At 43.5% G+C, this 21,025-nt stretch overlaps 1 protein-coding gene across 9 annotated transcripts in view; it reads right to left on the bottom strand.

Moving 5' to 3' along the window:
- Positions 1-21,025, bottom strand: part of ADRA1A (adrenoceptor alpha 1A) — a 118,693-nt gene that overhangs the window by 7,214 nt on the left and 90,454 nt on the right. The window lies entirely within an intron of this gene.

Raw genomic sequence — 21,025 nt, 5'->3', positions numbered from 1 at the left:
AATCTCTTCCCTCCCGCACATGGGAATTGTAATTTTTTTATTTTTATTTTTTAAAGATTTTATTTATTAATTTGACAGAGATATATCACAAGCAGGCAGACAGGCAGGCAGAGAGACAGGGGGAAGCAGGCTCCCTGCTGAGCAGAGAGCCCAATTCGGGGCTTGATCCCAGGCCCTGGGATCATAACCTCAACTGAAGGCAGAGGCTTTAACCCACAGAGCCACCCAGGTGCCCCAAGAAATGCTTTTCAATATTCAATTCAAAAATATGTACCACCAACATAGAACGTAATTGTATTTCACCCTCCCAAACATGTATTTTTATATCAGCATCCTCAATTATCTATGCAAGAGACTGACATTTCAAGAATAAATGATTCATGGGGTGCCCAGCTGCCTCAGCAGATAGAGCATATGACTCTTGATCTCAGGTTATGAACTCAAGGCCCAGTTTGGGTGAAAAGCTCACTTAAAAAAAAAAAAAAGAAGGGGGGCACCTGGGTGGCTCAGTTGATTAAGTGGCTGACTCTTGGTTTCTGTTCAGGTCATGATCTCAGGGTCCTGGGACTGAGCTTCAAGTTGAGCTCCATGCTCAGTGGGGAGTCTGCTTGAGGATTCTCTCCCTCTTCCTCTGCCCTACCCCCTCCACCAACTCTCTCTCTCAAATAAATAAGTTAATTAAAAAAATATGCATCTTACTTACAGTGCATGAAGATTACAATGTTTACAATGAATATCTAGAATGTATACTAAAAGTAATTAAAATAAAATTAAAAAAATTATTCTAGAACATTCTCAGTGCTTACAGTCAAAAAACAGATAAGCAGAGGAAAGTCGCAGTTACGTTAACTTTATAATAATGTACATATAACATAGATTACATGATCAAAGAAAGGATTAAACTGACAAAACAATGGAAACTTACAGCATGAGCAGTTTTAGGAATTATCATTACTGAGGTTTCAAACTGAAAAAACAATGACTGAAAAGGCTGTCACAAACTTGATTGTTACGGTGAGAGATAATTACTGTCATGGTGATGGATAAAGGCATACAGAGCTCACAGTGTTCTTTAGTCTCTGGACCCCTCTTTTCTTTTGCATCAACCTAAGGTCTTGAGTTCACATCTCTTTCTCTCTGCTCAACAGACCCATCAGAGTCATGACAAGCTGTTGAGGGGTGCTTAAGATCCACTCTCGAGAACACTGCCCTGAAACCCAGCAGGGGATCTCCAAATACAAGTGAGACTGAACTTAAATATTATAGAAGCAAATAAGACAAAATGATACAGTGGTGGCTGGGAGCATTTATTGCCTCTAAAATATGGACACACATATAGATGATTGCTGTTACGTGAGAAAGTGAAATTCTTTTAACTCCAAACCATTAAATGTTTTCCTGTAATTTTAATGGAATTGACTTTGTATTGAGTGCCTGGTTTGTGGTAAATGGTAAATGGGCTTACCTAAAATTTTATCACAATTCTTCAAATAAGAGAAATACACTCCCTTTCCTACCTGATTTACAGAGAGGTGACATCCACAGATGAGGTGTGCCTGGCTCATATATCCTTGCTATGCCCAGGCCAAGGCATGCCTTTGTGAAGCAGGGTCCCTTAATTGTGTCACTGTCGCTATTAGAAAGAAATAGTGGACAATATATAGGCGTCATAATGTAAGTTCACATTATGTTGAACTTACACCATTAATAACGTTGAGAATTTTGGGGTTCTTCTCCATATCCCTATTTTAGGAAGGAAGAAACTGTGATTTCATGGGGTTGAATTACTCAGGTCAGGTCACTCAGGCAGATAATTAATAACTGGTAGACCTGGGATGTGAAACTGGCCAGCATGACTTCAGGATCTATGTTTCCTCAAGAAATACCAAACTATACCGGAATAACAAATCTCTTGGGAAGGAAGGTGGTGTACGGGGAGTGATGAAGTACACAGCTGGCAAAAGTGAAAGTGGAAAGACGCTTTCTCAAACTTTGCTTGAGAGGTGGAGAAAGTGGCCAATGCCAATGTGACTGGTAGCTTCGTGTGAATATAGTCAGTTCTAGAAAAAAAATTATCTTACATTATGACGCCTATATATTGTCCACTATTTCTTTCTAATAGCGACAGTGACACAATTAAGGGACCCTGCTTCACGAAGGCATGCCTTGGCCTGGGCTTAGCAAGGATATATGAGCCAGGCACACCTCATCTGTGGACGTCACCTCTCTGTAAATCAGGTAGGCAAGGGAGTGTATTTCTCTTACTTGAAGAATTGTGATAAAAAAGAAAAAAAATATATGAGTATGAATTCTGAATGCGAGTGCTAAGAAAGTGATTTGGGAACCCTGGAATTCCCCACAATGTTTTCAAGGACATTTCAATGTTCTCACAGAGCCCAGTTTTGCATTCATGAATCTCAAGAAATCTCTTCCCTCCCCTCAAATTTCAGGTCTGGCTGACGCAGAGCCGGGCTCTAGGGTTTCTCTATACTGGCCTTCCTGCTGGGTCCACAGTTTAAGAGGTAAATACCGGTTTCCCAGTCTGTGTGCTCAAAACACCGTCTCCTGCCTGCAGCTAGGGTATAGGGGAGACAGGGAGATGGTTAAAATGAATTTACACCAAGATTGAAATGTCAGACGGTCTCCAGCTTTAATGTTCCAGGGATATTGTCTCAGGAAATCCAAGCAAATCTCTAGATGTTGACTTTTCAGACTAATCGAGAGATACTTCTGGACCACAGGCCTTCGCATAAAATGACTCCCTTTTAATTTATCCCATTAAGGGTGTGACAGCGCCTACATGTGTCAAAACCTAGCATAATCTGCCCATGTCCAGTCTGACCATCCCTAGGGGCAGGTCGTGGGATCCATTTTTCCTTCTGGCATGTTCATCCTCCCTGGGGGGAGGGGGGTCCCTTTCAGCAGCTGCTGGCAGATACAAGAGAGGCAGTCGCAATGGTGTGTCTTTCAGGAACTTTCCAAAAAGGTGAGGAAAGCCGGCATGGGCCATTTCCCTCCTAATTCATATCCTTCGATGTCTTTTTTGTCTTTCATTTTCCTCCCCCAGGTCGGAGAGCTGGAGTGGAATCTGGCTTGGGAAAGCGTTGCTGCTGTCTGGTCCCCAGCAGGATTCCCTCATCCCTCCATCTCCTTCTCTGTCCCAACCTTCCTCCTCAGGCACTGTCTTCTCCACCTGCCCCACTATTTCTATCCCGGCCTCAATTTCTTCTCAGTACTTGACGACGATGATGCTTTTTAGGATGGGAGGGCTGCTGAACCATGCTTCCTCCTGCTTTCTACCAACCCCGGCATGGAGTGCCCGGGTGGAACCCACCTGTTCCAGGATGGCGCCTCTGAGCCGGTCACTGGGCCGTAAACCCCCTCTGAGCCTGCCGGGCTTCCGTGTTGCTCGCTGGCAGAGCTCTAGAACCCAGCACGATGTCGGCATCTCAGAGGCCCCTCCCAGTTACTGCTGAGTGAGTGGCCTACCCCTGACTCTGCTTCCCGACGATGTGGCCTGGCTTTCTTTTCTGCCTGACAGCTGTAGCCCTCATTTCTCTGCCTGCTAGTGCCTTCCTTCTTTTTCTGTGTGTGTGTGTGTGTGTGTGTGTGTGTGTGCGTGTGTGTGTGTGTGTGTGTTTCCCTTTCCCTTTCTCTGCCCAGTTTCTGTTCAGTCCTCTGGTTTTCTCTGGGATGGTGCTTCACTGTCTGTTCTTCCTCGCTGCATTATCTGGTATCAAATGCCGATCGTTGTTCTCATCATGCTCATAGGGAGAGCCACACTTCTGAATGAACCGCAGGAGCACAGAGGCTCCTATTTCTTTTGTCACCATAGGCCAGCTGTGCTCTCCCACACCTCCGGCTCCCCACCCAGACTCTGCTTCAAAAGGAGCAAACAGCCCCCAGCTTAATTCTCTGAACCCCTGAGCCTGCAGGTCATGTCATCCCTTGCCTGTGAATCTGTCTGGTTAAATTCTTGGACTTTGGAAAATCCCAAGCCCCTAGGGACTCATCTCTTCACTGAGTTTCCTTCCACCACGTGTTCTGCTGCAGAATTTCTGGCTCTTTTTTTTTTTTTTTTGGGACCCTCCAAAACATCTTGGTGAACTAAAACTTGGCCAGACATGGCAGGAACAACATGAGTCTATCCTTGAAGGCCATCCACGCCTTTACCCTTGGGGGTTCAGAACCCTCACCTCCACTGTCGAGGCCTCTAGATTTTGAGGGGAAATTGAAACTGATGGTTTCAAATGATGCCCATTATGTCTAATCACTCCATGTCCTCTCCATTGGAAACACGTGACCTTTCATTTCTGACCCAGGGCTCATCTGTAGGTTTATGATGGGGGCACGCCAGGAGCTACTCAAGTAAAAGCTTGGCCACCTACAGTCACATTTTAGCCACCAAGTGACTGCAGTATGTTCTCTCAATGCCCCCAACACAAGAGAACCCAGTTTTTCTGCCCATGTTGGTCTCCTAAGTGAGTTTTCTCCCCCAGGGTTTCAGTTCACTCTAAAAGGCAGGGAGGATCCTAATGGAGTTCTCAAGTTCTAACCCAGCACTGGTCATGAGAAAGTTCTTCTTCAGTCCAGCTCTCTCAGAATCAGGATGCCTTGCTATGGAAGCAGAAGGCTAGGAGTCCACGTTCTTGGCTCTAGCTTTCCAGCCTCTACTGCTTCATTTCACCCCCCTGCAACCTTCACATCTTAATGACAACTTCGAGAGACAATGTAAGCCTGAATTAGCCAGAGTCACAGAATGCTGGAACGGTGGAGAGTGGCAGAAAGTTAGTGCCTAGGCAGCCCTGCTGTCCCTCCTTATAGATGAAGACAGTGAGACCCAGGAAGGGAGCAGTTTCCACAAAATCAGCCAGTTCATTTGTGGTCCAGCCAGGCCTCCACCCAGGCTCCGCTTGGCTTCACCTATTTCCACTCCTGATCTCATGTGCCATTTAGCCACCCCCCGCTGTGGCCCAGGAAGCATTCATGGCCGTTCTGTGCAGCTGCTATCATAGGATGATGACAGGGTTTTCAGAGATCATGAGAATCAAAGGGGAGGAGAGCGGCACCATCGATAACGACAGCATTTAAAGTTGTAATGTAGTGTTCAGACCCTGGAAAAAAGACCCTGGAACAGCGCCCCCTGCAGGGCATCACATTCTGAAAACTGGAGTTTAAATGACTCCAATTAAGAGAATGTGGACTCCAAAGAAGCAGCTAATGTTATGTGACAATGGGAGCAAATGACCCTGCATTGTTTCTCCCCATCCACCCTGTGGTCTCTCTCTGTGTGTGGTACCAGGTTTAATGTGACTGTTATGCATCCAGTGAACAGAGGAGAGACACAAGCTGTTGAACAAAGAGGCGGCCAGCGCCCCAGGCCAAGGAGTTCCAGTGCCAAGCAACATTCAGGCCAGATCAGTGGGTATCTTATTGCCAAGAAGAAAACTCTGGCCCACTGAACACAACTTTCCCCAAAAAGAGCTGTTGGAATTGAAAGATAAGTGCGGGACCAAGTTTCTGGGCTCCCAGTTTGGCCATGTCTGAGTGACATCCCCGAGCCCTCCTGAGGTTCATCCAGGGGCCACCCTTGGGGGGTTCTTGGCCAGACAAGAGTCTTCGGGTTCTCCACCTGAAATCACGGGCAGGAATATTGAAGAATTCTGGCCAGACTCACCATGAGCTAGAACACTAGGCTCTCAACTGAACACTCGTGGAAAGACTTCCCATGAAATGAAATACAAGTCCGTGGACCCACAGAGATCCATTTTCCTGAGAAGAAGACTCCAGCTTCCATCGGCTTCCCACTGTGATCTTGGGGGCATAGCAGTTGGCTAAGCCTGGCTCTCCGATCCTGAGAAGAAGCTGTTCCCCTGGCTGGCACACTTCACTGAGTGCATCTATCTTGACAGCATCAAGCTTACAGAAGGAGCAAGAGGCTGTTATTTCCACATGTCTTTAGAAGGACCTGCTCTTTAATTCTATTTATTTAACTGAGGCTTGAAATGGTGTAATTCTGGTCTTGTGCCTGTTAGGGAAGTAATGAGGTTGCTCCTTTCAGAGAGTTAACAGGTTGAGTCTTTTCTGAACTTTCTGGCAGGGAGCTGGGCTAGTGGTCAAGGGGAGGGAGCCTGGAGGTGTTCGAGGGTGCCGTGAGTAGGTGGGAAGGTGCAGGCTGTGTGCTAGGTACACAGCACCAAACAGAACAAACCTGGGGCACTATGGGGACCGCCCAGTGCGGATGAGAGTGCTGCCCCTTTTCCCTTTTTCGAGGGACTGGGGTTACAGGCCTATGGTTTCCAGTGTCAAAACCACTGCTTCCTCTGACCCAGGCAAGAAAGAGGTCACATGGAGGGAACATTCTCTCATATCTCACAGTTCTGCAAGCGGGACACACTCTTTAATGGGACCCTTCTGGCTAGCCGACATGGCTCTGCAGAAATTAGGGATTTTATTCCAGAAGAGTCCAGGCTGCTCGAAGTGAAGCTTTACAAAGGGTTTTTCTCACCCTTTGTATCAAAGCCCCAGCTGAATTCCTCCTTTCAGAGAGTTTCCCAGAACATGAGTGTGCAAGCCCCAGTGTTCTCCATAAGCCGGAGGGAAAAGAACTCCTGCCCAGCTGGGCTAGAACCCCTGCACATTTCCCTCAAGCGAACCCTGTGTGGTATGTTTCCTTTTGAAATGAATTAGTATTTCAAATGCTTTCAAAAGACAGCAAGATTCCTCCTCCCCTTTCCCCCCTCCTTCCCTGCCGTACCACCTTCCCCCCCAACCCCGCACCTGCTTTACTTGATTTGGGAAAATCCCAACTTGATTTGGGAAAATGCCAGCAATTAAGCAAGCCATCATGTTCTTTTACAGGTTGTTTCCTTAAAAATGCTCTCCTTTCATAAACCAGCCCATTTTCCAAACATTGCCACTTTCATCAAGGTCATCACCCTTCCATGAGTCTCCCATTTGAAACATCTTATCATCTCCATGCAAGAACTGTCTCCAGCCACCTGGTCTAAAGAAGAGCAGTCCTCAAGTGAGTGTGGTTTCTTTCCTTTGTGCTACATATCACGATCTGCAAGCTTTTGAAAATTTTTTTCTTCTGATGAGAACTTTGCAGATTTACTCTCTTAGCACCTTTCAAGTATGCAACACAGTGTTAGCTTTAGTTCCCATACTATACAATGTATCCTGTGACTTATTTGTTTTAGAACTCTAAGTGTGTACCTTTTGATCCCTTTGCTCATTTCATCTACTTGCCACCCCCCCCTCAAGTTTTCTCGTTTACCCTGTTTTCTTTCATCACCTCATCCTCTAGAGTGTGCAATAAAGCTCTATGGGGCTTGGGCGGGGGGAGAAGTGGGAGCGGGGAAGGGGCAGACTGTCGTTCTCACTGTAGGGCAAGCCCAGGGGTTGGCTCAGTTCTGGAAAGGAGTGTGCATATTTGACTCCTCCTCCTCTTTGTCTTAAATTCCAACCAGTCACTAAGCCTCACTGGTGTTGTCCCTCAAAATACCTTTTTAAGCCTTGCCTTCCCCCACCTCCCCCACAGCCAACCCTGCACCCCTGCATTGTGGCAGAACATGGAGGGTCTCTTCACTTCCAGCATCACTCAGTGCTGAGCCAAGAGTGCCCGACTCATCACCCTGCAGCCTTGTCAGGATGGTGCCCCTTTCCCCCTCAGAAATCAAGGGAGTTCAGGATGGAGGACAAAGAAGGCATGGATCATCCTTTCAAGCTGTGTGAGTCAACTGCCCCTCCTGAGCCTCAGTCTCCACATCTGTGAAATGAAAGGTTTGCACCAGGTCATGGTTACCACCCCTTGCTCCTATAAAAGCTTTCACCTCTAGGAAAACTGAAACAGTCCAAAGTGAACATCAGGCATATGTCAGTGGGATGGTTAAGGAGCCTGGGGTGAGGGGGCGGGGGGATGGCCAAAAGGGAAGAGGGCAGACTGGAAGGAAGGGCACCCAAGATTTGGGGTAAGGTTTTGAGAAGGACATTCCAATGTCCTTCCTGAAGATTCGTGTCTAAACTGGAGGGGAAGAGGAATGGAGAGGAGACTCCCAAGGGCTGTGGTCATGAGCCACTCCCGCACAGGGGCGCATCCAACCCCCTAGGCCCACTGACATGAGTTATGCTGAGCAGGGACAGTGTTTGCTCTTCCTCGTGGGGCATGACACACTCAGGCTTCTGGCAGAATCAGGGCTCCCATGCTCCTTGGTAATATGGGGGCTGCATACATGCACATCTAGAGCCTGAGAGGCTCAGACTCTGGTCACCTGGTCATCTCCATGGGGATAGCACAGAAAGAGAAGAAAGTGCTAGAAGACATGAGACAACATTTTCAGAGATAACTAGAAGGGAGGGAGACTTTTCAAGGGGCTCAGTAATACAGGGAGGGGAACCTCATCATGGTGAGATCTGTCAGGATGTGCGTTGTATCTTTGTGCTGCCCATAAGATAAAATTCAAGCTTATCACCTGTCAGTCCAGGCACGTCATCATTTGGCTTCCCCAGCCTTACACAACTTCCTCTCTCATTACTCATACATTCAACACAATGATGTCCTTAGGATCTTCGGTGAGGTAGGCGCTGTTGCAGATACTGGACATAGAATGGTCAGGAAAATGAGTACGTTCCTGTTCTTGGAGTTCACGTTTTGTGAGTATTTCCAGTAAGTGCCCGTGAAATGGAACTGTGGATATGCAACCCCAATTCTTTCTTCCGTGATAGGCTGTTCGCTGTAACCCTGTCAATCCACCCAGGTGCCCATGGCCTCAGCTCATGGGCTTCTCTCCCTCGCTCTCCTGCTCCCCTCTCCGCGACCGAGCCTCTCCCTTGTACCCATTCTAACTGGAGTCCATTCTGGTTGTTGATCTTCAAAGCTGTGTTCAAAATCCAGCTCACCCACGATCCCCTCCTGCCTGGCGGTCTATCTCACTTTCTCTCCATTCCCCCTAAGCACTGAACCTTAGCATTTTTCTCTGTAGTACTCATCACCTCCCTTTTTCTTGAATATAAACTCCCTGAGGGGCAGGAGTTTCCATTTTACTGCTGTATCCTCCACACCTATGACAGCGTATGGCATATGGTGAGCCACGATAAACACTTCTGAATGAATGACACAGTCCATCCGTACGGTTCTAGCCTCTCCAAGGACACACAGCACTTCTCAGCCCTCACTTGCTCCTCGGTGAGGAGCATGATTCGCAGTACTGAATCAGTGGATGCCATTTGTTGATGGAAGAAAATAGCATTTTGAATAAAATTCCCACTTCAAGTCCTTAGAGCTGGAAACATACTCGTAAATAGGGAAAGAGGTGCTGTCTTACCTCACATTCCAACACTTTATCTTCCTGACCTATGAGACTCTCGTATTTACATAAAAACAAAACCATTCTGTAAATAATTTTGTACAGCTAAGTCACAGGTACTACCTGAAATTATTACTCCAGTGCTTATAAAAGCATTTTATAGGGTCTTACAGGAAAGGCTGAAGCCTGTAATTAAGATGAGATCATCTAAGGCACGTGGGTGGCTCAGTTGGTTAAGCCTCTGCCTTTGGCTCAGGTCATGATCCCAGGGTCCTGGGATTGAGCCCCACATCGGGTTCCCTCCTCGGCGGAGAGCCTGCTTCTCCCTCTCTTCCTCTCCCTCTCCCTACTTATGCTCTCTTTGTCAAATAAGTAAAAATCTTAAAAAAAAAAAAAAAAAAAGATGAGATCATCTTCAGCAGCCTCTCCTCTTTGTGGGATGGGAATCCAAGGGCAAATGCCACAAATCCGGAGCAGTGACACAAACAATCAAAACTGGTCACCCAGGGAGGCAGTGAGGGACTTTCTCAGAAGGACGTCCCTTTGCTGTATGCTTAAAGGTTAAGGCAGGTTTCATTCCAGGGTCTTGCCAGCAAGGACATGGGTGAGTCGGCCAGCCCTTATGTGGTAAGAGGTAAACAGGCGAGCGGCCAGATGGACTTCTGGTTCTGCACTGACCATAGAGATGCCAAATCTGAGTTCTCTGGATAATTCTCTACTTGGAAATGACACACCAGGTCCTCTCACCGGGTCACCCAGAGACCTGTTCCCTCATACTATGGCCACCCTCCAGGAATATTCTTTAGTTCTGTTTGAAGTAGAATAGGAGTAGTACTTTGATCTCCACTCCCAGCTCTGGCATACTCCCTCCCCTGCCCAGGTTAAGCCAGGGACAGAGGGCGTCTGTAGACTTCTGCTCACCTCACCCCAGTCCTAGGCTCAAACAGGACCAGACCAGCTGAGTGCCTCTCTCAACTCCATCAAAAACAGGTGTTGTTCAACTGACAAAACATGCATGGGAAGGCATCTTAATAGCTTGTTTTCAAAATAAAAATTGTCTTTTTGGAAGCTTGAACACGGCTTCCTTTTTTTTTTTTTTTTTGTTGTTGTTGTTCTTGAACATGGCTTCTAAATACAGCTGGGCAAACCAGATTTCAAATGCAGAGAGGACTAGAAAAAATTTCTCCTGAGTTTTAAAAGGCAATAGAGTATGGCACTGTTTTGATTATTGACATCTTTGAAAACAGAGCTGACCTTGCTTCCATCTTTCCGCATAAATGCGATATGGAGACTCAGTTGGATGATTGGATGGATAACCAGTTCCCGAGGTATCTTACTGGGGACTCAAGCATCATAAAGCATCTACTATGATATTCTTGGAGGCGCACTCAAACCCTGAAGTTTTAGATCTTCCTAAGTGAGCAAACACTACTGGGAAAGAAAAGTTGGTTCTTCTGAATGCCTTGCTTCCTTTTTAATATGGCAATAAAGAAATGGTGCGATGGAAGTATTTTTAAGAGGAATACACATATAAAGATATGGACAAGGTACTGAATCTGACAAATGATATGCTTAGCATGACTTACCTTTTTCTGTGAGTGGGACTAGTCTACGTATAGCTCAACAATATCTCAATTTTATTCATTAAAAACATAGGATCCAACAGACACATTTTGATCCAAATTGTCATTGGAATCATTTATAACCACCCTCCTATAAACCCTCCAGGCACCAAAAACCAAGCTGACATCTGGACTAAATGGATAAGGTTGTAAAAACACAGAAAGGGTATGACACTTGCTCAGGGTTACAGAGCTGATGAGCAGGAGGAAGAGATGAATAACTTTGGTCTTCCCTTCAAAAATCTTTCCATTATTAATCCATTAAATTTTTCAACTGCAAGAGGAGACCCAGTTATCTAGGACCTTTCAGAGAACCAACTCTTAAATAGGTATACTTTCAAGATTAATATCTGAAGCTAGCATTTACACATCAAGTGTGTAATTTGAGTCCTTGCTTGGTTTTTGAGCTCATGAGCCACATATACATTTCTACTTAGATTAACTATAGGAATTTTGATATTAATGTGTGAAAATGACACACCCTAATCTGCTTGTCTTCTCATGTTCCCTGTCTCTATAAATGATTATTAACATTCACTCACTTGTTTATGACAAAAACCTGGCAGTCAATCCCAATACTTTCTTTCTTATATTTCCAGTAGATGGTATCACCTAACATTGCCCAAGCCTTTCCACATCTCTCTAGATCCACTGTCATGGGCTAATTCAAGCTGCCACCATCTGTCACCTCTAAGGCCCTTCTCGTTGGTTTCCTGCATGCATGCATAGTCCTCCCTTTTCTCTAGGATGATCTCTATGAAATGCAACTCCAGTTCAGTGACATCTCTGTGTCAAATGCTTCCCATGCTCTTGGATGAAATCCACAATCACTAACATGGCTCATCAGGCCAAATGATCAGGTCCTCCCTCCCTCTTCTGTCCTGCCTTGCATACCTTCCTTGACTCCCTCCTCTGATCACTCTGATCTTCTCTTGATTCATGCACTGCTTCTGTGCCTCAGAGCCTTTGCACCTGCTGTTCCCTTTGCATGGAATGTTGTCTCCATCTCCATCCCCATTGTGGTGCTAATTCTTCTGCATCCATTAGGTTTTTACCTAAATTCGACTTCTTCAAGGAAAACTCTCTGTGACCCCCTTCTATCCATCCACCGACCCAAGATGACAGGCTAGGACAGATTCTCTTGTTAAATGCTACCAAAGCATCCAAGGCTTTTCACTCACTGCACCTGTCATGGTTGTTTTTGTAAGTTTACATGTGCAATAATTTGCTTAGTAACTCTCCCTATGCATAAAATTTCATCAGGATAGGCATTGTACCTGATGCATTGTAGGTGTTTAATAAATAGATCTATTCATGAATAGACATTCATTGAGCACTTATTACATGCCAGACATCATGCAAATTATTTCACAAACATTATTCCATTTAATTCCCCTGTACAGCCCTATGTGAATATATTATCAACCTCATTTTACAGATGAAGAAATGGAAGCTTAGGGAGTTTAATTCACAACTAAGGGAAATGTCTGAGCTCAGAGTCAAATCCAGACTTGTTTGTTGCCAAAGGTCATGCTGATTATGTTATCTAACAGTCAGTCTGTGCTTTACTGGTGAAAATAGTGCACCGTGTTAGAGTACTCAAAGTTCAGTACAAAACCAATCATCCGAGGGGCTATGAAACCTAATCACACATTCCATGTACTATTTTTCAGAAAGCAGAGAAATATGTGATTCAAATCATTAAAACAGAAACAAATTCTTGAGCATTCAAATTTTGTTTGCTCAGGATAGTTGTGACTGGCTGTGTGAAAAAACCCACAAACATTATATTCTGTCAAAGAACCTTCTGACAAAACTCCATTAATAAAATATACCTAAGAAACAATCAGGTAAGCCTACGTCAGAAGGTATGACCGATCACTTAAAAACACTAGACAAAGTCCGGACCTAAAAGGAGAACTGAGATCTGCAGCTCCTGAACATGGAGAGTAAGGGAAACGTGGAGAACAAATGGAAATCATTACCATCTGTTGTGCTGTGTGAAAATACCGATTCCTGCCACAGGCTTTTCGTTGCTCTGTGTTCCCTGGGAAGGAAATTCTGACGGCTCACTTACAAGTCTGTTGATGAGAGCAAGTTTCATCCCTGGTCTGGGCCTCAGATCCCACACCCCTGTGGGCACAGTGGCCGGTTGTAAGCATTCATTCCATTTGAACTATGCCTTCTTCCATATGTTTGAGTTCCATATCCTTCAGGGTCTCCTGCTCATTCATGAGTGTTCGTCTCATCTCTTTTTAACCATCAGGGATACTTTCGAAGGCCAGAAACCAAATGTTCGGACTATCTGAGTCTCTCTTCGTATTGAGATGCATCTGGAATTCTTGTTCTGGCTCTAAGGCTCTGGCCACCTGTGAGGCCTCCTGATAACCTCAATCATCTCCTTCAACAAGGGCCAGCCAGTCATTTTCTCCGAGCAGCTGCTCTGAGAGTCCTCACGTACCCTGACAGAACTCTGTTATTCAGTGTGCCGGGGAAAAATTATGTCTACCAACAGACCTATGTTCACATTTCTTGGATAGCCTGTGGCCCAATATTACTAAAACTAAAATTTTAGCTACAAAATGAAATGGTGTAGTTTCGTCCACTTGAAGATTTTCTTGGACTCGGTTGAATTCAATTAGGCAAATGACAGGTGCTTGTCCACGTGGTGCTGTGCCCAGACTGGAGCTGGGGCCCTGTAATTATTACACTGTGTTTCTCTCTGCTTCTTGAAGGCACACCTGGCCTTTCTACCACACCAGGCACTTTGTTTCTTGTTTTTGTCTGTTGCAGATGAGAAGGCCCCTAGCAGTTAGACAAGATTTTGTTTTGTTTTGCAGGTTTTTTTTTTTTTTTTAATTTATTTATTTTTATTTTTTATTTTTTAAATTTTTTATTTTTTATAAACATATATTTTTATCCCCAGGGGTACAGGTCTGTGAATCACCAGGTTTACACACTTCACAGCACTCACCATAACACATACCCTCTCCAATGTCCATAATCCCACCCCCCTTCTCCCAACTCCCCTCCCCCCAGCAACCCTCAGTTTGTTTTGTGAGATTAAGAGTCACTTATGGTTTGTCTCCCTCCCAATCCCATCTTGTTTCATTTATTCTTCTCCTACCCCCTTAACCCCCCATGTTGCATCTCCACTTCCTCATATCAGGGAGATCATATGATAGTTGTCTTTCTCCGCTTGACTTATTTCGCTAAGCATGATACGCTCTAGTTCCATCCATGTTGTCGCAAATGGCAAGATTTCATTTCTTTTGATGGCTGCATAGTATTCCATTGTGTATATATACCACATCTTCTTTATCCATTCATCTGTTGATGGACATCTAGGCTTTTTCTGTAGTTTGGCTATTGTGGACATTGCTGCTATAAACATTCAGGTGCATGTGTCCCTTCAGATCACTACATTTGTATCTTTAGGGTAAATACCCAGTAGTATAGCACAAGCTTTTGTGACCAGGCTTTCTTCACTCAGTATATCATGAACATTCTTCTACTTTATTTTTACTCCAGAGCACTATTTTTCATGGCATCCTAAAGTATTTCACCACGTGAATATAATACGATTCATTTATCTACTCTTGTTAATTTCAAATTTGGGTCTTTCCACACTTTTTCTATTATAGATAACTACAGAATAAATTTTCATGGGGATAGATCTGCAAGCACATTATGGAGAATTTTCTCCAGATAAATTTCTAGAAAAAAGAATCTGGGTTATATGGTTGAAAGTTCTGTAAGGTTTTTTTTGTTGTTGTTGTTGTTGTTGCTTTTGTTTTTGATCCATTTAGTTCTCTCTGGAGAAGATATGTTTATTTGCTCTTGCACCACTACTGGGAACATTATGACAATACGGAGCTGACGGTGACTGTGAATTATGATGAGTGCCCGCTATGCACTAAACATCGTGCTAGCTCTTTCCATGCAGGTGCTCAATGAGGGCGTGTGCCGGGAAGCCTGTCTCACACAAAACATGACTTTTCCTCATAAGAGTCAAGAAATACATCCCTGCCAAGGACAACAAGGGGTCTATCAGACCTGCCCTCTGCCATTTGGTAAGAAAACATTTCATAGCTAATGCCAAACCTCTTTTTACTTCTCAAACTGCCCCACCCAAACGAGAGACAAAAGAAAAGAAAAAGAAAAAGAAAAAAAAGAAAAGAAGAAAAAAAAGAGAGAGAGAGAGACGGGAAAGAAAGGGAAGATGAAAAAGAAGGTTCAGCCCAGATGGGCCCCAAGGTATGATTTATGAAGTAGACAAACAAAAAGAGATAAAAAGACTGATACAAGTATATGACAAGAGAAAAAATATATATATATGCAAATAAAGAAAGAACCTCGTCAAAAAGAATCACAAGTGTAAAATTTATATGCTATCAGGACAAACACAAAAAACACAGAAACACTGGTGGAAGAAGATGGGAGAGTTCTTATAAATTCTCTTTGTGTGCAAGGAAGGTTGTTTTGATTCTTCCTGGATGTATCTTGATATCTTTGTTAAAGGACTCAACTTTCCTAAGATAAAGGGGATTAAAAATTGGTTTACCTATAGGGGTAGTTTTGATTGGGGAAAGGGGATTACTTTGAAGTTTAACTCTATATGAATATTAGAGGATAAAATTAAAAAGGAATAAAGTAGACTAAACTAAACTAAAATTTAAAAAAAAGGAATTCAAAAAATAAAAATGCAAAAGAAAAACATAGGTGTATGTATCAAAAAGTTCAGGTTAGAAAGGTATTATGGAATTTGATGTACTGTACGACTCACTGTGATGGTAAATAGGCTAAAAAAATTACCTATGTGTAAAAAAAAAAAAAATGAACCAGAATAGTGGGAACAAGTGAACAATACAAGTTTTCCTATGAAGTAGTGGTTGTTCTCTTGTAGTCCTTTTTTTTTCCTTTTTTTTTTTTTTTTCTTTCTTGGTTTGTTTTCTGTGGGAGGGGCCTGCCACGTGGGTTGTCAGTCAATGATGTTTCCTGAGTTAAGTCCACCCGCCCCACTCAAGGGGGTGGGCTCTGAGGAAACTGTTTTTTTCAGGCTTTTGTTCTCTGGCGGTTTTTATGCTTGTTCACTTTTATTTTTCTCTCACCTTGACCGCCTTTGATGGTTTTTGTAGTTTTAGAGGAAAACAAACCGCACCCTGATCTCCCTCTCAGAGAGAAGCCTCAGTCTGGGTGCAGAGCCTAAATAAGTTCCCCCTTGGCCGCTGGCAGAGCAGGTTCCAAGTTGCAGACCCTGGGGGCGCAGGATCCTTTGCTTGTACCCAAAGCCAAGGCAGTGGCGGCTGTCTGGGAGCTCCCCACCGCCAGAGAGGTTCCAGCAGCGATCGCACACTGAGATTTTGCCGCTGGCCTGGGCTGGGAGTGCCCGGCTTGCGCGCACCTCTTTCAGAGGCGGCTATGGGTCGGGCGCGCATCTCGGGCACTGAGAACGGGGTGCTGGTCCGTAAGCACCAGGCTGGGCTTTTGCACACCTCTGTCAGGGGAGAGTTTGGGGCGCGGGGCTTAGGCTTTGAAACAATGGCGCGGGTCACAGAGCGCCGGCCGGGCCTTTGTAACTCGGGGGAGCATGAGGGACATGCGCGCGTTATCTCAAGCTTTGTGGTAGGGCTCGCGCGTTCTGCCGACCGGCATGGCTCCCATCCCCTCACAGGAACTAGAACCCACGCATTCTCCAAGATTTCTCAAACTCAAAGTCTTGATGCTTGGGTTTCTCTTCTTGGTATGCTCTTCCCTTGGGGTCGCATTTCAAGATCTTTCTCTTTCTCAGTTCCAAGGCTACTTCCTCTGCGATGCCTTGTCTGCATTTAAAGATTACTTCTTTACCGAACTCCCCAACCTCCCTCATCAGCATCCCTGTCATATTACCTCACTTCATTCCTATTTATTCCCTATGAACTATTGTCAATTTGACATTTTCTAAGACATTTTAAAATTGTCTTCCACCAGTGAAATGTAATCACCCTGAATGCAAGGCACACTATGAAAAGGCCTGGTGGCCTCCCAGTGGAAGTTTACCAAAATTTTGAAGAAGAATTAGTATCAACTCTCCTGAAGCTTTTTCAAAAAACAGAGGTGGAAGGAAAACTTCCAAATTCATTCTATGAGGCCTGCATTACCTTGATCCCAAAACCAAAGACCCCACCAAAAAGAAGAATTACAGACCAATATTCCTGATGAACATGGATACAAAAGTTCTCACCAAAATTCTAGCTAATATGATCCAACACGACATTAAAAGGATTGTTCACCACGACCAAGTGGGATTTATTCCTGGGCTGCAAGGTTGGTTCAACATCTGCAAATCAATCGATGTGATACAATACATTAATAAAAAGAAGGAAAGGAACCATATGGTCCTCTCATTGGAGGCAGAAAAAGCATTTGACAAAATACAGCATCCTTTCTTGATTAAAACTCTCTGCAGTGTAGGAATAGAAGGAACATACTTCAATATCATAAAAGCCATATATGAAAAACCCACAGCTAATATTATCCTTAATGAGGAAAAAACCGAGAGCTTTTCCTCTAAGGTCAGGAACATGACAGGGATGTTCACTCTCACCACTGTTGGTCAACATAGTGCTGGAAGTTCTGGCCTCAGCAATCAGACCACACAAAGAAATAAAAGGCATCCATATCAGCAGAGAAGAATTCAAACTCTCATTCTTCACAGATGATGTGATTCTCTATGGTAGAGAGCCCAGAAATGGACCCTCAACTCTATGGTCAGCTAATCTTTGACAAATCAGGAAAAAATATCCAATGGAAAAAAGAGTCTTTTCAATAAATGGTGCTGGGAAAATTGGATAGCTATATACAGAAGAATGAAATTTGACCATTCTCTTACACCATAAATAAATATAGACTCTAAATGGATGAAAGACCTCAAAGTGAGATAGAAATCCATCAAAATCCTAGAGAACATAGGCAGTAACCTCTTTGACATCAGCCACAGCAACTTCTTGCAAGACATGTCTCCAAACACAAGGAAACAAAACCAAAAATGAGCTTTTGGAATTTCATCAAGATAAAAAGCTTCTGCATAGCAAAGGAAACAGTCAAAAAAACTAAGTGGCAACCCACAGTATGGTAGAAGATAATTTGCAAATGACATTACAGATAAAGGGCTTGTATCCAAGATCGATAACTCAAACTCAACACCCAAAGAACAAATAATCAAGTCAAAAAATGGGCAGAGGTCATGAACAAACACTTTTCCAAAGAAGACATACAAATGGCTAAAAGACATGAAAAAATGTTCATCATCTTTAGCCATCACGGAAATTCAAATCAAAACCATACTGAGATACCACCTTACACCAGTTAGAATAGCAAAAATTAGCAAGACAGAAAACCACAAGTGTTGGAGAGGATGTGGAAAAAGGGGAGCCCTCTTACACTGTTGGTGGGAATGCAAGTTAGGTGCAGTCACTCTGGAAAACTATATGGAGGTTCCTCAAAAAGTCAAAAACAGAGCTACTCTATGACCCAACAATTTACACTACTGGGTATTTACCCCAAAGATACAGATGTAGTGAAAAGAAGGGCCACATGCACCCCAATGTTCATAGCAGCAATAGCCACCATAGCCAAACTGTGGAAGGAGCCGAGATGTCCTTCAACAGAAGATGTAGTCCATATACACAGTGGAATATGACTCAGCCATCAGAAAGAATGAATACCCACCATTTGCATCGACATAGATGGAACTGGAGGGGATTATGCTGAGTGAAATAAGTCAAAGCAGAGAAAGACAATTATAATATGGTTTCACTCATATGTGAAACATAAGGAATAGCACGGAGAACATTTGGGGAAGTGGGGGGATCGGGAAGAACAAACCATGTGAGACTATGGACTCTGGAAAACAATAATGAGGGTTTTGGAGGGGAGGGGGGTGAGGGTATGGGTGAGCCCGGCGATAGGTATTAAGGAGGGCACATGCTGTAAAGAGTGTAAAAGGTGTTATATGCAGATAATGAATCATGGAATACTCTATCAAAAACTAATGATGTACTGTATGGTAACTAACATAGCATAATAATAAAAAAAAAGAAATTAAAAATTGTCTTCAGGGTTAAAAAAACAACCAAAACAAACAAAAAGAAGTTCTAATAATAAAAAAAAATGTAACTATGTGAGGTGATAGATGTTAGTTAATCTTATCATGGCAATCATTTTGCAATATATGCATGCAGCAGATGGTGTTGTACACCTTAAATTTATACGATATTAACGATATTATATTTTTATATGTCAGTTCTATCTCGATAAAACTGGGGTGTCTGCTTTGGACTTTCTTTCTTTCTTTCTTTCTTTTTTTTTGAAGATTTTAGTTGTTTATTTGACAGAGAGAGAGACAACAAGAGAGGGAATACAAGCAGGGGGAGTGGGAGAGGGAGAAGCAGGCTTCCAGCTGAGCAGGGAACTTGATGTGGGGCTCCATCCCAGGACCTTGGGATCATGACCTGAGCTGAAGGCAGACGCTTAACAACTGAGCCACCGAGGTGCCCTGCGCTTTGGACTTCTGACCTCCAGAATTGTAAAATAATAAATATCTGTTGTTCTAAGGCCAAAAAAAAAAAAAAATTCAGAAAATATAGAAAGAAAACCCAAAAGTTTCCTCCAAAAGATTGCTAGAACTGATACAGGAATTCAGCAAAGTCACAGGATATAAAATGAATGCACAGAAGTCAGTCGCATTTATATACACTAACAATGAGGCAGAAGAAAGAGAAACCAAGGAATTGATCCCATTTACAACTGAGCCAAAAGCCATAAACCTAGGTTTTTGGTTTAAAAAGGAATAAACCTAACCAAGAGAGGCAAAGGATCTGTACTCTGAAAACTATGGAATATTTATGAAAGAAACTGAGGAAGACACAAAGAAATGGAAAAACATTCCATGCTCATGGATTGGAAGAACAAATACCGTTAAAATGTCTATGCTGCCCAAAACAGTCTACACATTTAGTACAATCCCTATCAAAATACCATCAACATTTTTCAGAGCTGGAACAAACAACCCTCAAATTTGTATGAACCAGAAATGACCCCAAATAGAAAGGAATGTTGAAAACCAAAGCCGGAGGCATCACAATTCCAGACTTCAAGCTGAATTACAAAGCTGTTGTCATCAAGACAGTATGGTACCGGCACAAAAGCAGACACATAGATCAATGGAACAAAACAGAGAACCCACAAATGAAGCCTTAACTGTGATCAACTAATTTTCAACAAGCAGGAAAGAATATCCAATGGGGGAAAAAAAAATCTCTTCAACAAACGGTGTTGGGAAAATTGGACAGCCACACACAGAAGACTGAAACTAGACTATTTTCTTATACCATACACAAAAATAGACTCAAAATGCATGAAAGACCTCAATGTGAGACAGGAATCCTTCAAAATCCTAGAGGAGAACACAGGCAGGAACCTCTTTGACCTCAGCCGCAGCCAACTTCTTGCTAGACATATCTTTGGAGGCAAGGGAAACCAAAGCAAAAATGAACTATTGGGGCCTCCTCAAGATAAAAAGCTTCTGCACAGCAAAGGAAACAGTCAACAAAATGAAAAGGTAACCTATAGAATGGTAGAAGAAATCTGCAACCAAGAGGTCCTTCAGTGGGTGAATGGATAAATTGTGCACCCAGCACAGAACATTATTCATTGCTAAAAAGAAATGAACCATCAAGCCATGAAATGACATGGAGGAACCTTAAATGTATATTGCTAAGTGAAAGAAGCCCATCTGAGAAGGCTACATGTTGTAGGATTCCAGCCATATGACATTCTGGGAAAGGTAAAACTGTGGAGATAGTAGAAAGATTGTGCTTGCCATGGGTTAGGGGGAAGGGAAGGATAAACAGGTGGAACACAGAGGGTTTTAGGGCAGTGAAGCTTTTCTGTATGACACTGTAATGGTGGATGCATGTCATAATTTGTCCAAACCCTACGGGATGTACGAAACCAAGACTGAACCCTACCATAGACTATGGGCTTTTGGTGATTCTGATGTGTCAGTGTCAGTTCATCAACTACAAAAAAATGTACCACTTATGGGGGTTGTTA

Source organism: Mustela erminea, chromosome 2 (assembly GCF_009829155.1).
Source record: "Mustela erminea isolate mMusErm1 chromosome 2, mMusErm1.Pri, whole genome shotgun sequence".
NCBI lineage: Eukaryota > Metazoa > Chordata > Mammalia > Carnivora > Mustelidae > Mustela > Mustela erminea.
This window is presented reverse-complemented; position numbering and strand designations above follow the sequence as displayed.